Consider the following 23,491-nt stretch of genomic DNA (forward strand, 5'->3'; position numbering starts at 1 on the left):
TCTCAAAACAGTTTGGGGGGCGCCTGGGTGGCTCAGTCGGTTAAGCCTCTGACTTCGGCTCAGGTCAGATCTCACGTTTGTGGGTTCGAGCCCCGCGTCAGGCTCTTTGCTGACGGCTAGCTCAGAGCCTGGAGCCTGCTTCCGGTTCTGTGTCTCCTTCTCTCCCTGACCCTCCCCCTCTCATGCTCTGTCTCTCCTGTATCAAAAATTAATAAAAAACATTAAAAAAATTAAAAAAAAACTGTTTTGAATGTCCAGTGAAGACCCAGATTAACCTGCCTAGAAATTCATAAACTGCTTTTTAAAAATATAAATCTCAGTGTGTAGATTCCCCATGTCTGTCCTGTTCTAAACCCAAATAAGAAAAATCTATGAAAATTGCGGCAGAGATGTAGGAAGTGGTATATCAAATGTAAATAAAAAAGGTTAAGTGGATAAAGCAAGAAAGGCCTAGATTCACTGCAAAAATAATGAGGTGACCTTGGACACCTAGTAAATCAAAGTTTGTTTTTGAACGGAATCTGTGAGCATGATGAAATATAACTCTTATGGTTGTGTTGCATTAAATGGCAAAAGAGGTTTCACCGATTTAGTTAATATATATATCCGTTGAGTTTAAAATAGGGATATTATCAAAGGGGGACACATCTAATAATATGACCAGTTTAAATCTTGGTTTAGAGGTCAAAGTCAGAGAAGTCAGAGAGATTCAAATGAAAAGGGATTTGATACCTAAGAAAGTCTCCACGTTAGATAGAGCCACCTGGCAAGAAATCTGAGTGGCCTGAAAGAGTTGAGTCAACTACAGCGGAAATGAGAACTTCAGTCCTACAACAACAAGAATCTAAATTCAGCCAACAATGTATATTAAACTTATATACAGAGTCTTATAGCAGAGTCTTACACAGAGCCTTGAACATCTTGGTTGGCATTAGATTTCAAGTGTGTAATACCCTGAGCAGAGAACCCCACCAGGCCACACTGGACTTCTGATCTACAAAATAAGGAGTTAATAAATGGTTGTTGCTTTAGGCCACGAACTTTATGGCAATTTGTTATGCAGCAATAGAAAAATAATTAATACATGGAGTGCCTGGGTGGCTCAGTCAGGTAAGCATCTGACTTCAGCTTAGGTCTTGATCTCGTAGTTAGTGGGTTTGAGCTTTGTGTCAGGCTCTGTGCTGACAGCTCAGAGCCTGAAACCTGCTTCAGATTCCGTGTTCCCCTCTCTCTCTGTTCCTCTCCCTCTCGTGCTCTGTCTTTGTCTATCTCTCTCTCTCTCTCTCTCAAAAATAAACATTAACAAAATTAAAGCTAATTAATACATACCTGGAAATGGGTCATCTGATATCAAGATTATTGAATCAGCTAAACATAGCTATATGGGTTTTACTAGTAATTATTTTTAAAGACAAAAGAATGTGTAAATTTTGTCATATTCTCTCCTAAACTATATTCTTCTTAGTAAGTTAGAATGTCTCAATATTAACATATGTTTAAATGGTTTCTACATTAGAATCAGTTGTTATTCTACTATAACATTAGTACTCCGCAAGGGGTCTCTTTCCCACTGGCCAATTTTCAATAGTGTTGATAAAATTCTCCTTCAGGTAAGTTAACATTTTACCTCAGGTCCTCTAGAAGAATATTTCCCAGAGAGACTGACTATTGTCAGCGGTTTGCTATTTGCCCCATGAACAAAGAGAATAATGTTCACTGATGTTCATAATGAAAGGGCCGATCGCAAAGGAAATACATAAATGTTTTCTGAATTTAAAAGTTCACTTATGTTAATATAGTTTGTAAATACATTTTATTTCATTTTCTTTTATACACTATTACTTTTATATTTATAAGAGTAAATACAGCATCTCCTTCAGCCATGTCTTATAATAAAAGAGTTTATTTTATTCCTGCCCCAGGTCTTTGTAACTGAACTTGTATGTCATTCAGATATATAAGGTACTGATTGAAAAAACATCTTTTCATCTTTATTATTTTCAAATAATTTGAAAAACATGTACTTTGGACCTTCTGTCTAAAAAGAAGTAGAAAATGAAGATAGGCAACCCCAGTCACATGGTCCTCAAATACTCATTCATACAGGTATACATTGGAACCATGATGCATCAATAACAAAAAAATCAGGAATAGTGACATATGTGATTTTTACTTGTACAGTTTCATACTTTCTATAGAATCACTTCCTTTGTTACACGGTGAGAAGACAAGCAATAAAATGCTAGCAGCTTTCACTAAGTGTTTCATGTCAATTTGTTTCTTAATTTTGTGAATTGCATTTAAATTTTTGCTAAGCCCACCTTAGGAACACTCATACAAGGAAAGAATGACATTGTGTAATGAACTGTCATGCTAGCATGAAAAGCATTCCTTATGAAAAGATCGAGAGAGATGATATGCTAACAAAGAAGTCCCATATCCTGCACTTAACACTTTTAATTGTGCATATCATTATAAAGAATAAAGGAAGAATAAAAGATGTGTAATAAACTGGACTCATAAAATCAGTTAAAGGTGCTCATGTTCTATGGGATTAAAGACGGAGAGTGAAGATTTTGTGAATAGAAGATTGAAGTTTAAAGGGCTTACTCACAAAGCAGAAACTCCCTGAAAATACACTGGTTGCTTTATTTCAAAGATTTAAGCAATATGTTGATCATCATGAGGTTGAAATAAATAGTTTAACTGTAATTGCTGATTAAAGAGGCACTAAAAACATTTAAATAAAAGTTTTAGTTTCAATTATTAAAAAGAAAAATATACAAGTCTGACATATTCATAATGTGCCTAAAATTTCATATTCAAGAAGATAAATAGTGGGAGTTGCTTTAATTTGACAAGAAAGCTGTGTAAGTTATCTCAACATAAATCAATAATCACATGTATTCACAATAAATCAATACATTTACAACAAAAACACTCTATTAAAAATTGTATATGTGTGGGTGCATATACAGAACAAATATGTGCAAAGATTTTATGTGTGTACAAGTATAGATATTCATTTGGTGTTATCATGTACCCAAAGAGATAGCTCCATATATGAAGTTTAGAGTATAAAATAAATTATTATTTTTAAAACTTCCTAAAATATGTCCAGAGAAATATCCAGCAGCATTAAAATTGGAAGCAAAAAACAGAAAAGGAAAAAGAAAAAATATATCTGCTGGTAAATAACATAACTACTTGACAAAACACACATACCTTAATTTCCCAATGAAAAAGATGCCTTGGGCAGAAAGAAAATGACTAAAATATCAAAACAGAAAATTAGAAAATGGTTTGTTCAATAACATAGACTAACTTTTAATAAAAATCCACTCTACTTCCTAGAATACGTTGATGATATGAAAATGATGAGTAAATTATTTTTCAAGTGTGATGTATCTAGGAAATAGATCAGTGAAACAAAAAGAGTAATATCATCACAGCATACAAACAGAAAGTTCACATATAGAAGGAAAAAATCACAGTTTACATTGCATTCATGTTTAAAATCAAACATCACTTTTTCACATTCTGAAGACTCCCCCCCTAAATATGGAAAGAAAAACAAGCCAGGGCTTTAATATAATATTTTTTCCCAACCTGGAACAGCTGCAAAAAACAAATCTTGCTGGAGATAAGCTTGGTTATAAATATCAACATTCCCTTTAAATAAGGGAGTCCAGTTTTCATACCATCTGCCTCTTTCTAAAGGGAAAAAATATGAAAATCATAAACTAGGACATTCTCTTTCAAAGAAGGCATTTTAAAATGAATGTAGTAAAAAGGCAATGAACTGCTCTGAACCCCTGCCTCCAAACTTGCCTGGTTTAGCTCAGATTAGGAGATAGGATTTCATGGATGTAAACAACTCGTAGTCTATGCATAAAATACCTCAAGCAATTAATAAAGAAAAAAAATGTTCCCAAACTTTTTCACATTATTAGCTATAATCTCAATGTCTGATGAGGCCATATTTCTTCTTAATGCATTATACTCCTTATTGCTCATTTTTAAACTACATTTGCTACTTTTGTTACCTCTACTTTTTCCAAAACCTTTTTACAGCCTGATCCAAAGACTTTCATGTTATCTCTTCTAGTACAAAAATCTAGATACCAACAGAACTGGACTCTTCTTTTAATACAGATTCTATCCTCTGCAAAATCCTTCCAATGCCTCTCTCGACACAGGGGTCTTCTGATACGTGAGTTTGGATTTTATCTTAAAACCTTTTTTCTTCTTTTGCCCTTAATTATTTTTCATTCTTTGTTAATGACCTTGTGATTGAACATTTTAATTTTTTACTGTACCACATCATTACTACTTCAATAATGAAGTCCATAAACCGTATCCATTATTTAACTCCTTAAAGCATTCATAAGAAAGAATTAATGAAAGATGGCCTACCAAATAGAGCAGTTCAGAGTGGTCTACTAGAGACATGTACATAAAGGAATATCCTGTATAGCAATACTAAGATCGCTTAAGAGAAAGGAGAAGAAACCCAGGATGGAGAGAAATGGCATCCTTTAGTTTAACAATTTTTGTAAATGTTTAGTCAATTCCTAGAATTACAGTGGTAGGATTCTGAAAAGCTACTGTAACAAAGGCACCTAGGGAGCCCTGGCATAATTCATTCTCCTCCTCATATTTATTCTCTGCCTTCCTCTTTTTCTCATACACACATAAAGGCACACTGATATAGCTGAACAAAAAGAGCAAAATTGAATCTTCAATCATGAGCATTTGCAGTTACTTTAAGGTGCTAAGACTGCACTTAAATGCGTCCTTCATAGGAAAAATGTCTTAAGAGTTTTTTTTAATTCACTTTCATTCCATTTTAACCATGGACCACCCAGGTCTGTAATTATACAAAACAAAGTTCTTTTACAAATGACAAATGACATTTAATTGCTTTCTCGGAATGATGCATCCTCAGCATGCAAGGAGGGAGGAGGGGAAGATATGTCTTCAAAGTAATAGTCAATAACATTTAATCTCAAATGAATTATTTAAAATAAATGATCATTTTAAATAATCAATATTTCATCCTTTTCATTATTTGATGTAGGCACTACAAAATGATACAAACAAGTAGATTATCAGTATTGTAACAGAAAAGCTATCTTAACTTAGACCTATCGACTATTTAAAAATATTTTAAAAAGCATTTTCACATTAAATTTACTCTTTGTTTATTTTCTGAATTCCCTCCACTGGAACATAGTATCCCAAGACCAGGGATCTTTGTTTTTATAACTAAAATTTCATAACAATTAGAAAAATGTGGTACATAGCAGACATTCAATACATGTTTTTGAGTAAGTATTTTTCAGAAGATAGTTACATTAACTTAAGTCATCCATATTTTATGGTTAATTATTGTTAATACATAAAAATACTTTGAGTTTTAAAATACTACTATGAATTCTCTATCTCTTATAGGAATATGGGGGTTAACTTCTTAATTTTAACTCATTTCCCTTTGGTTCAATCACTTTTTAGTTGTTTATCAAGCTAAGCTCATTTACCATTTTTAAAATGGACACAGTAAAAATATTTACCCCATATGGCTGTTGGAAGCACTAAAGTAAATAGCTAACTATATACAGTACTTAGCATGGTGTTTCTCACATAGTAAGTGTTCATTAAATGGTATTAATATCATTACATCAAGCTGGTTTATCAGTTACGTTCTGTTGAGGTACCACACAGTCCAAATGGTTTTTATAAGCAAAACAACCTGAACTTGATGACCTCATAATCATTTAAAAAGTCAATGAGCTCCTTTATAGTTAAGGTTCTCAGAGCATAAGAATGGTCTGAGAATATACTATGTCTGTACTAATTTAATTACATATAAACTGTGCAATTTCTGCTATTATTTGGTCTCCTAACCATCTTCCATGATCAGCCAAGTGGCTTCAACAAAAGTATCTTTGGTCAACTTTTAAGATACCAAATTACATGTGCTGTTTTATTATCAATAAATATTGGAAATTATGGAGTAAGAGAGTACCATTTTCATAATTACAGTATATGCACATAATCGATACTCAAAAATGCTTTCTAAGATGGAAGACTTCTAAATAAACAAGAAAACAAAAGCTTAAACGCTAGACCTCAGTTTTAAAACTGATAACTGTATCTCTAATCTTTGTCAAGAGTTCCAAATTACCCTCCAAACCAAGAAAAGAATTTTTCCAGGTCAACTTTTCCACCAATTCTTCGTTATTCTCTCCTCATGAGTTGTACTAAATGTATATGTATCTCCACAACATGCACTGAGCAGATCAGAATGTTCTCTAGAGCAATAGTTTGATATTAGATAAAAGTGGCTCTGTCGTCAAGGTCTCAAAACTTTCATTTGCAATAATAAATGTGGCATCCTAAATATTTTAACCATGGGTTTAATACACGATGGCAAACAAGAAATATGATTTCAGAATATCCTTTAAATTATAGTACATTCCAAAAAACTTTTAAAAAAAATATTACAAATATTCTAATCATTTCTCTATCTTCTTTTCAAAAAGGAAACTTCATTGTCACATTATAGTACTTTATTTGAAAATCTATCATAAAAGAATGATCCCATAAAAGCACTGGGTAACTACCTCACTAGCAATTTTTATTCTCTTGGCTGTGGAATGATTAGGTCCTTATTATCACGTTAAATTTGGGGGCTAGAGCTAGATTGTAGCTCATGAATCCCTCTAATGGAAGCAACATACACAAAAGTCTTTTAAACTGTACATTTTTTAATTATTACTGATCTCTAAACAATTTAAAGAAAAAGCAACTGAGCTTCCCAAAGCAATCTTTACAGTAAAATATATAATATAATTTTTTATAAGTGCATAACACTTCCCAGCAACCTCTCTGCCCCAAGTCAGCTGTATGTCCCATCTGACTCAGTGGCCATTACAACCTGCAGAGCTCTCCTGAAGTCTTCCACCCACCTTCACTTTATTCTAGGCATATGAACTTATTTTCCAAGTTACAAAGAAAAGACTAGTAGGTAAGAATCGCTCACTTGCAAGCTTGCTCTAGCTCACTCTTTTACATACCAACATACACATTGATACACACACCAAACACACACACATATATATATACACACACACACACACATGTTAACGTACAAGCCTTATTCAGGTCATCACCTCTACTATAATCTCAGTGCAAGAAGTGCCCTGTCTTGTACCAAGACTCCCTCTGTGCCCTGGAGTCCACTCCCATGTATATACTTCTCCCTTTTTTACCTTTTGTTCTCCTCTTTTACCATGTCTTCTATCATTGCCTTTGTCTGAGATCTCACCTGTGTTACTGCATTAGCATCATTATTGGTCTCACTGTCTCTGGTCTTGCGCCCCTCACACCATCTCCCACACTGTTTCCAACATAATTTTTCATAAATTAAGCTTAATTAAGAAAATCCCCTGAAGTATATTATATCATTCAGTCTTTCCCTATGTCTTTACTAATTCTATAGTTTGGTATATTCTAAACCCTGTTCTCCTTCAGATCTCTACCTGTCTTTATCCCACACCAACGCTGTGCTCTAACTTCTTTGAATTGCATACAGTTTTCTGAAATTATCCCACTATATAACAGCTTACTGCCTTTGCTCATGCTCTTCCTTTCTCTGAAAATGGTTTCAAATACATCTTCATCTGGACATCTTATACTCCTGTAAAATAGTAGAAAGGTATAGCAGTCATTAATTCTACTCACATATCTTCCAATTCTCCTTTCCCTCTGGGTAGAGACAATATTGCACTTCATAGTCCCCCTTTTGAAATTTGTTTTGACCAATGTGTCAGTGCATAATTAGCCACTCTCTTCCCATTGCTGCATCTGGGACATGGAAGTACATGAGCTTTCCTACCAACACGTTTTGGACATGTAGTCTGTGTGAGAAAGAAACATTTGTTGAGTTAAGACACTGAATTGGGCTTGTTTGTTCTTACAGCATAATCTAGGCTATTCTGGTTGATATAAAAGGTTACTTCTTCCAGCAAGCCTTCCATGAGCCCAACACAGTGTGATTCAAATGCTGTTTCTCCAAGTGCAGAAGGCATTGTATTCATACTCTTATCATAACACAACACAGTAGTAAGATGGCTTCCATAACCACCCGTCTCCCTTCCAACAGTACTTTTGAAGGCAGGAACAGTGTATTTTATCTCTGTATGGTCACCAATTAGCATAGTGCCTTGCTCACGGTAAGTGCTTAAAAAATGTTTGCTAAATTAACCACTCTTCACTAATTCACTCATCGAGGACCAAGGACTACTCTAGATGCTCCAGATAGAGTAAAACTAGAACAAACAAAACACCTGCCATCACAGGAACTAATATTCTTGAGAAGGACAATGACAATAAGCAAGACAAATAAATATAAAATATATAGATCATTAGATAGTGATAAATGCTAAGTAGAAAATATTGAGCAGGAGTATTTAGATGGTGGCCAGGTAAGATCTCATTTAGAAGATGACCTTTTAATAAAGACCCAAAGGAAAGTAAATAAATTGGCTATGAATATATCTGGGGAAGATCAATTCAATAGGGAGAATAGTATAAAAACCCTGAGATGGAAACAGTCCTGGCACGTTCAAAGAACAACAAAGGAACCAGTACGGCTGAGCAAGTGCATGAATAGAGAGGAGATTAGAGCAGTAACAAGGAGCCATCTCTTGTAGAGACATACAGGCCAGTTTAAGAGCTTTAGCTTTCATCTTGAGTGAAATAGAGCCATTAAAAATTTCTGAGCAGAGGAAGAGGTGGAAGAGGACATCAGAAAATAAGGTTGGAGATCTAATGGGGGCCCATACTCTTTGACTGTATAACATATTTCCTCTTCCCACAAAACAGGTAAAAAGAGGATATACCAATTAATCAAGAAAGATTAAAAATGACATTGAATGACATTTTACAGTGATCTTAATGTGTTTCTTATTTAGTATACAGGGACATTGATTATGATCCATACACAATGATCAGAGTAGAGTAATGGACCAAAGTATCATAGAGTACCAAACATTAAGAGAGATCAAGTATTTAATGTAAAACAAATCCTAGTAGACAATAATAATAATAAATGATTTAAAAATGTATCAGATACAGATTTATAGTTCTATGGATCTTGTTTTATTTACTTGGATTTGCCCAAATGCCACAAAATGAATATAAGTAAAAACACTCCCATATTGTAATACTGCCTTCCATAAGAAAGACTACCTTCCAAACTCAATCTTATTGCCAGAAGCAAACAAACCAAAACAAGAGAAACAAGTGAAAAAACAAACCACAAGTCAAAACACCTTTTGCCAAATGTTAGATCAAATAAACACACCTTGTGTTGTGTCCTTGATGCTGCCAAGTCTGAACTCTGGAGAGCTGCCAACAGGAAGATGTCTCCAAAGGCAAGATCTTTACTGAAGAAGCCGTCTTTGCCTTCCTGGCAAATTCAATTCCAGATACCAATAATAATGCTCGTGGTTGCTTTTTCTTACTGGAATTCAAAATAAAGTATATGGAAATATTAAACAGGTGATCTCCAGTGCCTTAATGCCCACATAATAAAATGACTGTGGCAGCATTTTCCAAGAAGTGTTTTTTGGTTTGCTAAGTCTGTTATACATTCAAATGAATTAAGCTTCTCTGGTCAAATATATTTTAAAAAAATGTTGCATACTATGCCTCTTTTTCATAAGGCACACCTTCTAAAAAAAAAAAAAGTCCTGAGAATAAGGTCATGTAATAAGAAAGCTTTTTGAAATTTACCTGATGCAATATGTTTGAAATATATTTAAAGACCCCCCTTTCCACTGCGATAAATTATAACATTATTTCTACAGATCATCCTTTAAGAATGGTTCATTCATTGTATAGTTATTATCTGAAAAGTAATGAGAGATGTGTTCACTCTATTTTTAGATTTGAATATGTGTGCAAAGAGAACAATTTTAATTTGTTCTCTACTATTGCAGTTTGTACTGAGGCCACTTGTAAAAATAATTTTTTAAAATATAAAAATATTTTAATGAAACATAAATATTAAATGTTACCTTCTAAACTAAATGCCCATTAAAAAGCAACAAAGAAAACAAATAACATATGATTTATTCACTTTTGTTCAACATATATTTACTGAATATCTATTATGTGCCAGGCACTGAACTCTAGTTTTATATTGCAATTGTTCTTATATAGATAAGAATATCAAGTTGAAATGGTTCCAAACCACTGTCTCATAATAATAAAACCAACTCAAAATTTACCCCCAAGCAATTGAGAACACAAGTTTCGTTAATTCTAAGTTTATCATTAAAAATAGCTTGCAACCTTTAGGCTGTTTTAAATAGTTATAATAATCCAGGTCAAGCATGATAATATGAAAGCTTAGTGTATTTTTTGTTTGTTTGTTTGTTTGTTTGTTTTTGAACAAATGGTACTGCAAAAGAATAAAACCGAATTCCGGCTTCGTACTATACACAAAAATTAACTTCAATGAATTACCGACCTAGATGCAAATACTGAAATGATAAAATGCTTAGAAGAAAACAGAGGAGTAAAACTTCATGACCATGGTTGGGCAATAGTTGCTTAATACAACACCAAACATGTAAGCAACAACAACAAAAAACAGGTACATTAGACATCATCAGAATACAGAAAAACTTTTGTGCTCCAAAGTACATAATCAAGAAAGTGAAAAGGCAATCAACAGAATGGGAGAAAATATTTGCAAATCATATATCTGACATGGGTCTTATATCCAGTCTAATGAAGAACTCTTACAACACAACAATAAAAATGCATATAATCCAATTTTAAAATGGGCAAAGGATTTAAATAAAGGTTTCCTCAGAATAAAAACAAACTGCCAATAAGCAAATGAAAAGATTAGTCCCTAAGGAAATTCAAATCAAAAGAGACACAATGAGATGCCACTTCACTAGACAGACATTAACAAGTGTTGGTGAGGATAGGAATTAGACCTTGCTACATTGCTGGTGGGAAAATAAAATGATTGCACAGCCATCTTGGAAAACAGTTCATCAGTTCCTCAAAAATTCTTGGAGTAACCATATGACCCAGCAATTTGACTCCTAAGTATTTATCCAAGAGAAACGAAAACACATGTCATGCTCACATAAAAATTTGTACATAAATATTCATAGCAGCATTATTCTTATAGCCAAAAAGTAGAAACAATCCATGAAGAATAGATAAATAAAATGTGGTATAACCACACAGTGGAATATTATTCCACCATAAAAAGGAATGAAATGTTAATACATGTTACCCCATGGGTGAAACTTGAAAACATTATGCTAAATGAAAGAAACCAGTCACACAGAAGTCCAATTAATGCATCATTCCTATTATTCTCTTTATATGAAATGTCCAGAATGAAAAAATCTATCGAGATAGAAGCCAAATTAACAGTTATATAAGGGCTGGGAGTGAGAGCAAACGAGATGTGGCAGGACTGATAAGGGGTACCGGGTTTCTTTTTGAGGTTATTTAAATATTCTAAAATTATGCACTGGTGATGGTTGCACAACTCTGTGAATATCCAAACAAACTACTGACTTGTACACTTTAAAAATATATATTTAATGGTTTTCAATTATATCTCAGTAAAGTTGTTGCTAAAATAAAAGACCATAATAATATATATATTCCTTACCTAAAATGTTGGAGCCAAGAAATAAAATAACAAAATAATAAAATAAAGTAAAAGTAAAATAATGTAAAATAAAATAAAATGTTTGGGCCAATTGTGCCTTGGAGGCTTTTAGATTATAGAAGAGTTAATATATCCCATTTACCATAATTACATAACACTCCTAGAGGAAAGTAGGGGCAGCACATTAATATTTCATAGTAAAGTCTTATCAATATTAATACTGACTGGACATAAAGAGTCCCATGTCATTTTAAGTATGGTTTGGACTCAATTGAGTTTATGCAAAACTTGGAAAAAATTATTTTGCAGAGCTTTTGGAATTTGAAAATGTGAATAATGGGTGTTGGACCCTTATTAATGTTGATGATTAATACCAGCAACAACAATGATATCAGTAGTTTCCATTTACTGTGCTTTGCAGGTCACATGTATGAACAGAAATTCTCATAACATTCCTGCAGGACAAGCGCCATTAACCCCAATGGAGAAAACTTAGTTTCCTAATGGTTGACGTTTCCAAGCACACAGTTAATAAAAAAAGGGCAGAGACTTGAACGCAAATCTGCCCGATCACGGAGCACACTCACTTTCCTCTATAAGGAAGAGTGTATCGAGTTCATCTGTCTGAGATATAGATTTCAAATCTATAAAATGGAGAAAAGAACTCTTTTATATGTATCACTGAGATGACTAAGGATGAAATGAGATCATTTTTATGAAAATAATGTGTTAAATATAAAGATCTCTATAAATGTGAAACAATATTACCTAGAATACTATTTTTATTATATATCTAAATCAATGTTTAAAATAAGATATGGTTTTAATGAAATTCTTTGCAGGCATTCAAAACAAATATGCTAATTTTATTAGAAGAAATGCTAAGCATTAAACATTGTTTTTTAAATACCTAAGAAAAGAAAATCCCAATATGTTCAAGGGGGTCCATAACTAAATGCCTATCATCTTAAGTTTTTATAAAGTCTGTATAAGTCATGTATAAAACCGGTGCAGTATGCAGACATGATACATTATGTTTGGTCTTAAAGTAGTTCTGGGTACCCAGGAGAGATCTGATAGATCATTTTTACCTTATAGGTAACTTCTTACTCTTTTGAAATTTTAAAATTATTTCAGTTCATGTAGCAACCTGCTCACAAAAGTTTCCATACCACATAAGTTCCTAGGATAATTAGGGGATTACTTATGCATCGTTCCTCAAGGAAAATTCTGTTATAAATAGGACACACGTGGGTATTGCCCAATGCAACTTTTGTTCCCTGACGGTATACACAGAGCATTAAAAAAATTTAGGGAGTGCTGTATTTGAAGAGTTTAAGAACTATTATTCTAAAATACTGATCTGATCATGTGGGCGCTACAGCATAAAAATCAAAAAATGGATCCTCACGGCCTATAAGATGAAAATTGCTTTGTGTGGCACATAGCAGCCTTCTCGGGCTGGACCACACGTCTTTATTGCCTCAGCTCTAGCTACTTTTCTCCAAATTGTGTTCTAGCCACTGAATTTCTTTCATTTTCCAAATATGTGATCCAATGACAGCTTAGTAGCTTTACAAATATTGTTCTCTTTGCCTGGTTACGCTAGCCCCAGCCTTATCTACCTTAAATTCACAGGCATCCTTCTCAACCTTGTTTCAAAGCCTCTTCCTCTATATAATTCATCAGTACCTGCCAAACGAATCTTTGCTGATTAACTGACCGATACAGACCTTACTTATTAAATACAGTACATGCTTATCTCTATAAACACATAGATTTTTGGCAAACAATAATAAAGTGTTACTATTTCTAACAGCGCTGCGATATCTGAATGTCTTTGGAAATGAAATTCTAAAATCTTTACATGAACATGTTTCATTTAAGGCACACAGGTAAAAAAAGATAAATTTTGGATGATTAAATGTAAAAAATAATAGACTTGTTTTTCATCACAGTCCATAGAAGACCAAAGAAACGCTGGAGTCAGAAGAACATTGAAGAGCAATTACTGAGTAAATTTGGGTGCCTTGAAATTAAAAGAAAATTTCCTAATTTTATACACTAAAGTTTATAGTGTAGGTCAGGAGTTGCCAACTTTTCCTATAAAGGGTCAAATCATAAATTTTTAGTCTTTGAAGATTGAGAAGCAAAATCAAATTATAACTATGTCACAGCAATTCCCAGGGCTCTGAGCAGTGCAAAACGACACAGCCACACATTTGCATGTCTGTTGCAATTACTCCACACTGAGTTTTAGTGCCACATACAGTATGTAAACAAATATGTAGCTGTGTTCCAGTAAAACTTTATTTATAAACAAAATCTGAATTTCATGTTTATATTACAAAATATTATTGCTTTGTTTTATTTTGCCCCAACCATTTAAAAATGTGAAAACTATTCTTGTTTCACAGGTCACGCAAAAGAAGCATTAAGCCAGATTTGGGAAACCCATGGATCATAGTTTGCTGAGGAATCCTCTAGGTATATTTTAAAGTCTATTCATACTTTTACATTACCAGACTTCATCTCTGGCATAAATATATCAGAAAATCACAAAATGCTATTTACATCTAGATTGTCATTGATGAATTAATTTTTACATTATATATCTTTTCATGCAAGCAATTTTTTACATTTATAGTCAATTTTTCTCTAGATGTGACATAATTATTTAGAGCCACATCAATATTCTACAACTCTAGAATATACCATCAGCTTTTTTTAAAAATATGCCATGGCTTTTATATTTATATCATCATCTAATAAATTGTTGGTCTTTGGTTTTCTCCCCCACAAAAAGAAAACAGGGCATAGTTTAGGGTCAGTTATAACTTTAGGAGTGGTTTTCTATTGCCATTACACAAGAAATACAAACTACATGGAAATTAAAAAAAAAAAAACTCTAAAAATGTTGTCCTGTTGTTTTCTATTTAATGCTCCAGAAAAAGACCAGCCTAACTTTTATTTCCTGATGTTAACACACTACTTTTCTTTCTTTCTAGGTATATGAAGTATTTTTCTGTATCATTATACTAATTTGAAAAATTTTTGACAGTGTCCCTTTGAATTGTCACATCTTATTAACTCCTTTCTGCACTCATATCTTATTCAGCTCAAAAGTTTTAATTCCTGTTACCTCTTTGCTTATTACCTTTTTTTCAATACTGTCTTCTCTTCATTAAGAATAATTACCAATAGTGTGGTCTCTTCTTCAAAAACACGAAATTTTCATAGAGTGGACCGCATTCTTTTTCCTCCACATATCATTTTTCTTTTCATGAATTCAAGATTTACATTAGGAGAACTTTTCAAGTCTATTTTTCGTACTGATTAAATTTTTTACAGTAATATCAGTTCTTTTCTTTACTACCTCAAATATAGATTTTTAATATGTCATTGTGGTAGGCAGAATAAGGCATCCCTCAAAGATGCTGAGGTCCTGATTCCCTAAACTGTGATTATGTGAATATTACCTGTGAGAATTATATGGCATAAGGGACTGTACAGATGTGATTAAATGAGGAGCCTCAAAGGGAGAGATCATCATGGATTATCCAGGTAAGTCTTTAAAAGCAGATCACTTTTCTTAGCTGTGGTATGGATCGGATTTGACTACAGAAAAGTAGGGGATGTAATGCTGCTGGCTCTGAAGATGGAGGAAGGGAGCCATTAACCAAGGAATGCGAGCAGCCACAGAAGCTGGGAGAAGCCAGGAAACGGATTCCCCCCGCAGGGTCTCCGAAAGACCCGCAGCCCTGCCAAAACCTTGATTTCAGCCCAGTGAGACCTGTGTCAGACTTCTACACTACAGATTAAGAAAATGAATTTGTGGTTTTTAAAATCACTAAATTTGTGGTAGTTTGTTAAAGCTACAAAATAAAACTAATACTGTTCTCATTTTTAGTTTTTCCTCATCTTTTTGTTTTAGCTATCTTCCTACTGTCACCTAATCTTTGTCTGTTCATCATATATGGAGTTCTTTTATCCACAGAGGCCATGAATTCTTGCACGGACTGGTTGTCAAAGAACTTCCTCAAATGTTCTTCCTTAGCTTAAAATTCTTCTTCGGTTTTCACAGGTATGCCAGTGAGTCTTCTGCTGATTACCTTTTCCTTGGGTTTGTGGGATTTTTTGATCCACTTTATTCATTCCAAATGCTAAACTTATCCAGCATATGTGGCTTGAAAGGGACTATCGGATCATTTCTACATAGTCCTCTTTTCCAAATGTGCGAATGTATGAGGGGACGGGGAGGATGTTGAGGGCAGGAGAAAAGGCAGAGAACGAGCCCCTAGAAAAAAAATGGAATCAGAAACTGGTTCTGTTTTTAGTTTTAATTTTTTAAAGTTTATTATTTTGAGAGCAACAGAGAGAGCATGAGCAGGGGAGGGGCAAAGAAAGGAGAATTCCAAGCAGGCTCCACACTGTCAGCACAGAGCCTGACACAGGGCTCAAACTCTTGAAACTGTGAGATCATGACCTGAGCCAAAGTCAAGAGTGGGAGGCTTAACCAACTCAGCCACCCAGGTGCCCCATAAACTGGTTCTTTTAAAAAAAATCCAATATGCCCCTGCCAAGAGATATCCATGCTCTACTGAACCACTGTGAATAATGAGAATGTATTCTACTGCTCAAGCACATTCTTCGTAAAAATGGATCTTCAAATCTTCAACTCTATATATTCATATATAAGGAACTTGATGCCTGAAATATTATCACCTTTACCCCCCAAATCATGTATCTCCTGCCAGAGCCAAGTCTAAAGCTTTCAGTCCAGTGCACCTGCTGTTTGGTGTAGGTTATAAACTGTAATCCACAGTTAGGATTTTGTCACAGGTATTCATATAATTCATTAGTCTACATCCAGCAATATTTGAATATTTTTAACATCTAAAATATGTTTAAAAAGTTTTCTTCCTTTTATCTTTACCAAAATTTTAAGTTGTTCAGTCTAATTGGTCTATTTTTACAACTGTGTCACCACATACTATTATAGAAGAACAGTTTCTTTTTATTTCTGTTGTCATTCTCCATGTTCAATGGCTTGAAAATCCGTAAGCTCCTCTCACTAATGGGAGGCTCAACAAAACAGAAATTTGTTAAACCTCTGAGTACACAGTATTTACACTCTGTTGTTTTTTAACATTTCCAAGTTAAGAAGCTAAGAAATCTTCTTTTTCAAGAAAATATATAGCTATTGCACTCTATCATCACAAAAATACTTAACATTTCTGCAGCTCTGGGTGGCTCACTCAGTCCTATAAGCCTCCGACTCTTGATCTAGGCTCAGGTCATGATCTCAAGGGCTGTGAGATGGACCCGTGTTGGGCTCCGTGCTGACAGTGCTTGTTGGTATTCTCTCTCTCCCTGTCTCTCTGCCTCTTTTCTATGCTCATACTCTCTCCTTCTCTTTTTGTCTCTCTCTTTCTCAAAATAAATAAACATTTAACAAAAAAGGCATTGAACATTTCTGTCATACAAAAAAGGATTAAATGTATGTACCAGGTGTGAAAAGATTTAGCTCTCCGACTCTATGATCCTTCTCTGTTCAGTTAGAAATGTTTTGAGGATATCAAATATTATGAAATATGCATCAGTATTTTCCATTAACACTGTTTTAGTTATTTTGGGAGAATACCAAAATTCTAAAAAACACTATTTTCTAAGCAGTATTTTTATTAAGACCTTCACACTTAGAGCTTAATCTAATGATAAAAACATGAATACAGAGGAAAAAAGAGTAGGGGGAAATCTCATCTAGCTTCATGCCTCCATGTAGAGGAACTTCCAGTGCAACAATAGTTCTTAACGGACATGTTTTTGGCCTTTGCGTATGAGAAGCAAATTCTTCATTGAGCTGGACCTCTATGTTACACAATATTTACCATCCCTAAACTTCAGGGTCCCAAAAGCCAATAGCTTTTAAAGGCACAGTAATATTTTAAAAACACTTCCACTTACGAGTCACTTAGGTGGCTCAGTCCGTTGAGCCTCTGACTTCGGCTCAGGTCATGATATTGCTATTCCTGAGTTCGAGCCCCGCATCAGGCTCTGTGCTGACAGATCAGAGCGGTGCCTAGAACCTGCTTCAGATTCTGGGTCTCCCTCTCTCTCTCTGCTTCTCCCCCACTCGTGCTCTGTCTCTGACTCTCAAAAATAAATAAATATTTAAAAAAAATTTAAAAACACCTCCACTTATTTCAAAGGGATTATCCAGGGTGGGAAATCAGAGCACTATGTTAACAGTCCTGGCCTCAGGTCCTAACTCCTTATTCACAGCTTCCCAACATGAGAGTTTTCTGATTGGTGGCTGGTGGCTGAAATCTACTGGTCCATACTACTGCAATGGGTAGATATTAGCTACTAGAAACCCGTAAATACTAGAAGTTTTCCTCCTTTTACTTCACTGGTAATTCTGGGTACATGTATCTTTTGCAAACTGAAATGATTCTGACTGAAGTCTAGGCTCTAAGAAAAGAAGTGGAGGTAGAAGGGGGCAGGAGGTACCAGTACTCATTTTTGATCTCACATCCAAAGCACTATGCCAAATCAGCTCTTGAGTAAGGAAGGTGATATTGCAGACTCCCTATGTCCGTTTACACACCCAAGGCGGGGCGGGGGGGGGGGAGTTATTATTTATTGAGCCCCTAAAAACTGTAATTCCATTAGAATTCCATTTATCTTTCTGTCCATTTCTCTACCAGAAAAGGAGTTGAGAAAGTGATAGTCAAATACTAAACAGCTCAGAAAAAGTTATAAATGATAAGGAAAACAACAAGTGCTCCTATATACTCATGTTTAGTACAAAAGCAATATATATTTCCTTTTTTCGAGAGTTTTCCCTTTCTGATGATAATATCTACTCCAGATGTCCACTTTTATTAATAAGTCTAAAGAAACTTTAGTAAACAAAATAACTCCATTTATAGGCTTTGTTTTCATATAGAAATCAAGAAAAGAGCCACAGTGGGACCAATCACAATATTTTTTAGCCACAGGAAATTAAAATAGTATAAAAGAGGACTCAAATTGAAGAAAAGAGTTCTAGGAGTCAGATAATGATATTCAAGTGCCATATCTTAAACATAATCAGTTTCTCTTGGCCCAGAATGTACTTTGATAGAAAAGTAACTTTCTTGTGTTTAATGTTTATCTCAAAAATACAATTTAACATTTTCTCAAAATATTTCACAATGATTTCACTTTTAATTTGCTTAAATATATCACATAAGAGAATACTCAAAGGGCATTTGAGAAAAATTATAGCTTACAAGGTTTTGAAAGACAACAATTTACTGAGTGTTTGTAGTTCCTGTTTATTAAATGGTTAAAAAAAAAAAAAGGAAAGGATCAACTTAAGATGCGGAACTAAAGCAAGCTATGGCAAGATGCATTGTGGAAGAAAGAAAACGGACCGAATTCTGTCCCCAGCTATGTTCTCAGTCACTCTTTGGGATGAGGCAAGAGGTAGAGTAATTTCCTTATCCCTCAAGAAGTTGATCCAGAACAGGGTATTTATCCAGGGTCCACTTATTCTTCAAACACTGTCTTTCTCTAAGAGAAGAGTCAATAGCTTTCTTTGGCTTCTCAAAGTAGCACATGATACCAAGAAAGTCATTCACCTTTGGATTAGAAGGTAATCTTTCCAAATCCTTTCAGGCTATGTATATACTTTGAAAAACCTAGTGATGTCAAGGGGGAAAAAATGTCATGCAAGACATTTAAGGTGCCACCAAACCAGAACTATCACACAATCAAAAACAAATAAATGAGTTTCTTCATTTCTAAATAACCCAATGGTAAAAGAAGTCTCAAGGGATGTCTGAAACTACTTTAAGCTGAATGATCATAGTTCTATGTGCTTACAAATTCAGATCATACAAAAAGTGGAATCAACAACACTTCACATATGTGTAGATTAACAATAATTTCATAATCAGTTATTCCTCCTTACTTTTTAGGAACAAAGGGTAAAGCACCCCCCCTTTTTTGATGAGAAAACAGTTATCAAGGTTATTGCCCCAGGAGAAACATTTCCTAACCCTGACAGTTTTCTGACTTACAGGCCAAGGTTCTTCCCAGTGTTAACAAGCAGTACAAGCTTCCGTCTTGGAGATTTATACAATAAACCTAGCAGAAGAGAGTAAACGCAAACTTTAGCTCCTTGTGTGTTTTCTCTCTGGAATGTTTGTTCTGCTGAATCATTTGGGGCCAGATGATAGGCACATAGAGATTTCAAGTGGTTATCTGTGGTTACCATCTTACAGTTAATCATTAAATGTGGGCCAATGAAGCCAAGGGGCTTGATCCACTTTCCACAGTAGGAACTGAAAGGGAGATCATGTCTTGGAGCTTGTCCAAAAATAAACTGCCTCAACTTCTTGAGCTGCTCGTCGTGCTCAAATGGGCAGCAGCGAGAAAAAGAATTCCTGGGAGAAGAAATTAGATATCCTATCCCCCTTTTCCTAGTCATCCACATGGACAACACCCTGTGGGTCCAGGAATTCACCAAGCACCAAGCACAGATCTTTTCCTCCCTTCCCACCCTAGCCCCTCCCACACCCCCCTGCAAATAAAGCCATCTCACGCAGCCAGAAGCTCTTCTATGCAAATGTTTTGATCTGCAGATATTTACTAAGAAAGGAAAGGCGAGTAAACGTATGGAGTGGAGTAATACCAGAGAGAGGCCAGAACAAGAACTACGAGACCCCGAGGGCTGGACTGTAAAGTAAAAGGATACGAATTAACTGACAGCACAAGGCAGCCAATCCTTAATCAAGTGAGAGGCCTCGGGAGGTGGGTGGAGCTAAAATTTCCAGGGCCCAGCGCCGGCGCCAGACACGCTGGCAGGGCGGGAACCGCTCGTTCCTTAGCAACACAGGGGGCCACGCCCACCCAACACCCCAACTCCTTGCTCGCCATCCCCACCCCCACCGCGAGCGCCCATTACGCCGGAAGGGGTCCTTAAGTGATTGCCGTATCTACTGGGTTTCCCAGACTTCGGGTTCCCAGTCTTCCAGAGTCTCCCTACGCCCAGCCACCCCAAATGCTGCTCTCAGGGGAGGAACGACCATCTCCTAAACGCTTTGGGGACTCGCTAAGGACGTGCGCCCGCTTTCATCCTGGACCCCGAGCCTCCCTGGCAGGGCCGCCCCAGCCCCCTCGCCCTCGCGGTACACACACACCTTAGCTCAGCCAAGGCAAGGGCCGACAAACTTCGTGTCCGGCTGGAAATGCTGCTGTCCACGGTCCTGTCACTCAGAGGCAGGGGCGGGACCAGTCTGCGGCACACCCCTGCTCCCAACGGGCTGCACCGAAAGGAAAGAGGCGGGGCTTCGTGGAGAGGGACGTCACCCGTCCCCAGCCTGAGCTCCCATTGGTCAATCTCTCTCCCTCCTCGGCACTGGTCCTGGTGGCCGGCGTGCTCTGGCCCCGCGGCCTTTCCTTCCTTTTGACGCGAGTCCCAAGCTCTAATACCTGACTCACAAAGTGACCATAGAAATTAAAAATAAGGACTACGACTTGCTTGTCTTATAAATATAAAAGACAAGAATGTTTTTTCATTACCGACCCCTTCCCACCTAAACACACACGCAGTCCCATCCCCAATCTCCCAGGAGCATCCCCTGGAGAAGGCATGGACTATCTCTGAAAACAACATTGTTTGCAGATTCAAGCTTTTCACAAGAGAATAATCAACTTAGGAAGAGTGATTCCTGAAATAAGACCAACAACAAAGCTTTGGAGGTATGTCCAGGTACTCAGTGTTCACGTCTACCAAGTGGGAATGAAATACTAAGTTATTAGTTATTATTTGGAAAGCAGTTGACAATTAATTGAATGACTTGTACCTTTTAATCTTGTAATTCTCTCAATACCCAACGAGAGATGTTATTATCCAAGGCTTATGAACAATTAAACTGAGGCTCAGATAGGCAACATTTGTTCAACCATTCAACAAACTAAGAAGTGCCTGCAGTCATTATTTTTTATTTTGTGGTACATTGAATTTAAGTCTTTCAAAAAAGTGTGCGATTTTCAACTTAAGTTTTCTCTTGCTTTAGTGTAAATCATTTTCCTCTAGTCCAGCCTATCATAGCTACAAAAAAAAAAAAGGTTCTTGAAGAAATAAATAGCATACAGAATACAGAAGGACTGAGACAAGTATAGACTAACAAGGTCTCTGGAATCTCCTCGGGTATCAGGGCCACGGATTGAATCCAAAACGTAATTTTATTTTATTTTCTCCTAAATCATTCGCTGGTCTCCAGTTCCTCTCCCAGAAATAAAGGTAGAGTTAAATGAGATTATCGTAATACTCTTAACCAGGTTTGTATGTGTGTGGCTTTAAAATAGTGTAGTCCATTTTCCTTCTATATTAAACCAATACCCGGAAGTGTTTATCTCGTCAATACAGTAGTAATAATAAAGGAAAAACAAAACAATACTTCTGGATAAGTGCTTTGAAAATCAATTAAAATGACCACTATACTATGGTAAAATTATTGAAATAAAAGAAACATTCCAATTGCAAATGACGTTATTCTCGTGTCCTGCTGAATTTCAAATTCATCTGAAAGCTCACTAACTATGAATACTTCTCTACAAAATTTCTTGATTTGTATGACTTGTGATCACCATCATGTTTCTTTAATCTTTTAAAAATATTTAGTTTTAGATTAAAAAGAAAGAGATATGATTGTATATTAATAAGTATGTTATATAAATAAATACTGTAAGATTTAAATAAGAGTGGTGAATTATTTATTTGAATCCTTTTTCAATTGCATATTCAAATAAGTACAGCAAATGCATTTGTTTGAATTTTCTCACATATATACGAGATTATACATTTAAATAAATGTATTGTATGCATGTAAATGTGTAATCATTGAAATAAACACAGCTGTATATTGCCCATATGTATAGCTCCAGATGTTTGAAGCATACTTTCAAATTTCTGGAACTCTACACCTTGGTATCTAGTTAAACATCCAGTAGAAAATACTGAGCTATATATATATAGGAATACATTTCAAAACTCTTATCTGCAGTGGGGAAATAAGGCTAGAACAATGAATAATGAGTCTCTATCACCAAATTTCTATCTGAAACATATTCTTATGAGATAGCTTGTCCTGGAAAGTTGTTCTGCAAGCATATTCTATAAAATGAACACTAGCCCACTTACCCTGAATGAATATGACTATTGTAAAGCAGTCTTGCAAGTGTCTATACAAATACTTAAACTCCAAAAAATAATGTTTCCAATTAACTACTCCATTTTTGGAGTAGGAGAGTTTTCATGTTATCCATGCCTCAATTATTTATTTTTTAACTTACATTTGTGCTCCAAAACTTGGAACATATATAATTTGGAATTTCCCCAAAGGCACAAATGTACATGAGAAGAAATTAAGAAGTACAAACCAATCAATTATGAAATAAAATATATCTTAGGGACATTAAAAAGAAGCAAATGGCTTAATGTAAAATTAAAACATCCAGATGTATGTTCCACATATGCTTATTTCTTTACCATCTAATGACACACACACTGTATTGAAATTTGTAGTAAGTTGAAATATAAATTAGAATCTAATAATTATGTGTGCTAACATCTTTGGTCTAGATGAATACGTATATGGCTTGAAATTTGGGGGAATCAGTTTGTAGAAATCATTTGTAGAAATTATGATTCTATCAAAATATATGAAATGCATTGAATATATTAAAATAAAATAAAATATTAAAAGGTCAAATTATTAAAAC

The 23,491-nt window shown here is 35.2% G+C and overlaps 1 long non-coding RNA gene across 2 annotated transcripts in view; it reads right to left on the reverse strand.

Moving 5' to 3' along the window:
* LOC115279043 overlaps positions 1-21,036 on the reverse strand; it is an 81,015-nt gene extending 59,979 nt beyond the window's left edge. Inside the window, exons 1-3 of one of the 2 annotated variants that reach the window (XR_003903169.1) lie at positions 20,905-21,036; positions 19,783-19,849; positions 9,371-9,529 (exon numbers count right to left, since the gene is read on the reverse strand). This is a non-coding gene — a long non-coding RNA (uncharacterized LOC115279043). The remainder of the gene's footprint in view (positions 1-9,370; positions 9,530-19,782; positions 19,850-20,904) is intronic. The other variant, XR_003903170.1, reaches the window with a different exon arrangement.
* Positions 21,037-23,491: the final 2,455 nt, after the last annotated feature.

This window comes from Suricata suricatta, chromosome 15 (assembly GCF_006229205.1).
Source record: "Suricata suricatta isolate VVHF042 chromosome 15, meerkat_22Aug2017_6uvM2_HiC, whole genome shotgun sequence".
In the NCBI taxonomy this organism is placed as follows: domain Eukaryota; kingdom Metazoa; phylum Chordata; class Mammalia; order Carnivora; family Herpestidae; genus Suricata; species Suricata suricatta.